This window comes from Propithecus coquereli, unplaced genomic scaffold, assembly GCF_000956105.1.
Source record: "Propithecus coquereli isolate 6110/MARCELLA unplaced genomic scaffold, Pcoq_1.0 Scaffold197, whole genome shotgun sequence".
Taxonomy (NCBI): domain Eukaryota; kingdom Metazoa; phylum Chordata; class Mammalia; order Primates; family Indriidae; genus Propithecus; species Propithecus coquereli.
The window spans coordinates 3,980,920-3,984,525 of NW_012144633.1; the positions used below are offsets into that span (position 1 = coordinate 3,980,920).

The following is a 3,606-nucleotide window of genomic DNA, read 5'->3' on the forward strand; positions in this document are numbered from 1 at the left end:
AGGAGCCCGGCCTGGGCGGCCGCGGGTCGCGCAGCTCCGCGCTCGCAAGTCCGCGCTCCGCGTTCCGGCCGCGCCTCGGGCGGAAGGATGAGATGCGCCGCAGTCGGGCTCCAAAGCGTCGCGTAACAGCGACTTTCGGGGCCCGGAACCGAGACTGCGGAGCTAGAAATTCTGAATAAAATCTGAATATGCAGACTAGAACAAATTAGAATTTGCAATAAAATAGGCCATCTGAGTAAGACACAGCACTACGCCCAAGCGAGGTCTCAGACCATCGCCCCGAATCCAAGACGCGGTCCCCAATGACCGAGCTAACGCTGTCAGAAGTCTCGTATTTACTAATACCATTTAGGTACTGAAAAGACAATTGGTGCAATTATCGGATTTCCGGGGTGAAAGAAACCTCGGGGTCTAGGATTCGGGGCGGCAGCCCTTTTAGTGGAGGAAACCCTCCCCCGCCCCAGGCCAGAGGGTGCGGCTGAGCGGAGGGTGGGGACCTGCTGTGTCGCTGGGCCCCCCGGGGCGGCGGAGCCCGGAGGGCCGAACGCTCGAGGCCAGGCGGGCTCACCCAAGACCCAGACGCCCCGGGAAGCCGCAAGCTCTGGCGTCCCGACTCAAACCACATTCCATTTAAGGCATTTTTTTTTTTTTTTAAAGGAAAAGGCTTCTTCCCAATTAAACAGAGAGGTCCCACCGAGATTTGAACTCGGATCGCTGGATTCAGAGTCCAGAGTGCTCACCATTACACCATGGAACCCTTGTGCACCTGTCTCGCTTGACCTATCTAAACACAGGACTAGTGGAGGAGCCGTACTTCCCGCTGACCAAGCCCCAAGACATTCCTTTTGATCCCACAAGCAACGGACACTGCAGGAAGCTTGAGCACAGAGGTGGAGTCATCCGTCTGTCTGTCTGTCTGCCTCCATCCTTTGCTTTCACTGACTTCTATCATTTCATCGCCATTTCAGAAAATGAGGTAAAGTCCACTCTGGGCTGAGGGCCAGGGATGAGCCTTTTCAGCCTCTATCATAAACCGCATATTCTGCCTCAGTTTACCAGAGTTTCCTGTCCTGAGGTGACATTTCTGCAAACACTAGTGTTATTTTCTTTTTCTTTGCCTTCACACTTGTCCCATTGCCCAGGGAGGCCAGATGATTGTCAAGGCAGGACTTGGGACTTCTTGGGCTCCTTGACCACATGGTACCTATTACACTGCAAAGCCACCACCCCTTCCTATGGGTCACATATAAAGGTGTGCCAGCAAGCCACTCACATTGGGAAGCAGGGGAACCTTCAATTTCTTCTTCACAGATTCATGTGTTTGTTTGTTTGGTGGGTTTGGGTAAGTTTTTCTTACAACAAACATATATTTGTTAAATTTAAAATAAAAACGAATCAACCATATTTTACATTCCATTCCAATTTCTCAATATATCCTAACCCATAAATTGCACAGTTTTTAAAAAGCGTACACGTATCAAGGTACCCAAGAGCACTCATTGCTGGCTCATAGGGTATGTGTACCCAAGGCCTCTTACAGTGTATACAGTATTTATGTTCACGAAATCCTGCCTCACTAAATATTTCCACGTGTAATAGATGAAAATCTGTATTATATCTCAAAATAATAATCTGTGTATTTTTCAGGAAAGTTCTCAAGGGTCGCCTTGGATTGTTAAAAGACAAACCTAGGCACATTCAAATTTTAAAGACTTTATTAGCGAATTCAGCGATTCATGAATCAGGCAGACTAAAAGTGGCTCAGGACTCTTCTGGGAGGGGTGAGAGAAGAAACTTTTATTAAGTGTTCACAAAAGCATGACAAAGAAAACATATTTGGCTGGGTAAAGTGGCTCACGCCTCTAATCCTAACACTCTAGGAGGCCAAGGCAGAAGGACTGCTTGAGCCGAAGAGTTTGAGGTTGCTGTGAGCTTGGCTGATGCCACGGCACTCTAGCACGGGCAACAGAGTGAGACTCTGTCTCAATAAAAAAAACAAAAAAAGAAAACATACTTGATCATATTTGATTGGTTACACTGGAAAGTGCTTACTTAGAGGCTAGTTGGCAGTTTCTGATTGGTAAAGCCTCTAGTTTTGTTTTACTGTTTACATTGGGCTTCAGCTTGCTTACCTAGGAACCTAAAGCCCTGGGCCTTCTCAGCCTCATAGCCCCCCAATATAAAGAGAAAAATTATTTTTTTAACAATTTCCTCCTTTTAGCCAGTCTCTCCTTTATGAGAGCTTGACCCAAACTTGGGCATAAGTGCCATTCTCTGTCACCATCATGGCTGGTTTGTCTTTATCAGCATGGAACTCATAGGTCACAAGATCAGGCTCATTGCTGTTCAACTTGTTTTTCACAGTGAAACCATCTGGCATACTGTTGGAGACTGCAAATGTGCACTTAGACCCTTGAGAGAATATAGGGTCTCGCTCTGTTTCCCAGGCTAGACTACAGTGGTGTCATCATAGCTCACTGCAACCTCTAACTCCTGGGTTCAATGGATCCTTCCACTTCAGCCTCCCCAATAGCTGGGACTATAGGCCTGTGCCACCATGCCCGGCTAATTTAATGGTGTCTCGCTATGTTGCTCAGGCTGGTCTCCAATGCCTGGGCCTCCAGTGATCCTCCTGTCTCAGCCTCCCAAGTAGCTGTGATTACAAGTTCCAGCCACTGCACCCAGCTGAGAAAACAGATTCTTACTGAATTTATGCAAATATCTATATTGCCATGTGTTTTCGGGAAAATCCCAGAACAATATAGAAAAGCTGCCCTGCCACCCGCTCCCCACAACCTGAGAGGGAGCCAAGAGACCAAAGAATGACTGAGACAAGCCCAGCTTGTCTAGTTAGATGAGTTTATTAGAGGTTACTTACAAGGGCACTTGCACCTGGATGGCACGGGGCTTCCTTCCACAGGAGCTTCTTGCTAGTAAAATCTGCATCTGCCCACCCTGTGCTGTTGCTTTAAATCTCTTCCCAATGAGCAATGCAAAGTTTTTACAATGTATCTTCTTCACTGAACAAGCATTCACAGTGAAACAAATCAGGCGGGCACGGTACCATCATCATATATTGTCATGCAACCCATGTTATGTTAATGATATTATAGTTTTTTGTATTACAGTTAGCTAAAGGGCACTATAGGACGACCAAAGCAGTTCTAAAGCAGTGAGGGCCACTTTGAGCCTGACATTTCAAGGCAAGAAAGTGCTGAGACACTCAAGAAAGTGGGGCTGGGGGGAGCGACATTCCTCGTATCCCCCTCAGTAGTTATCTTGCTACCTGCTTAATCTGCTTTTGCAACAATTTTGCCCAGCACTCCAAGTTAGTACAATGTTTCTGTTATGTGGTGGGGAACTTGCATTTTTCCCTCACCATGAAAATAAGAATACCCAGGAATAGTTACCAAATTCTGAAAGGATCTGGGAGAGAAAAAAAGTAATTGTTTCATCTTTGTTCACAAAGTTATACTTTACCAAATTGCTATGAGCTATAGATAGCTTAAGAGAAAAGAAAAAGGTTTCCTTAAATCTGGAAAACATGACATCAAGAACAAGGTATGTTTCAAACAAAAGGCCAGAGAGAAACCATAATTCTTCTTC

The 3,606-nt window shown here is 46.2% G+C and overlaps 1 non-coding gene across 1 annotated transcript; it reads right to left on the minus strand.

Annotated features, from left to right (window-relative positions):
• Window positions 1–685: 685 nt before the first annotated feature.
• On the minus strand, window positions 686–757 carry TRNAQ-CUG. The gene has a single exon. It is a non-coding gene; the product is annotated as a tRNA-Gln (tRNA).
• Window positions 758–3,606: the final 2,849 nt, after the last annotated feature.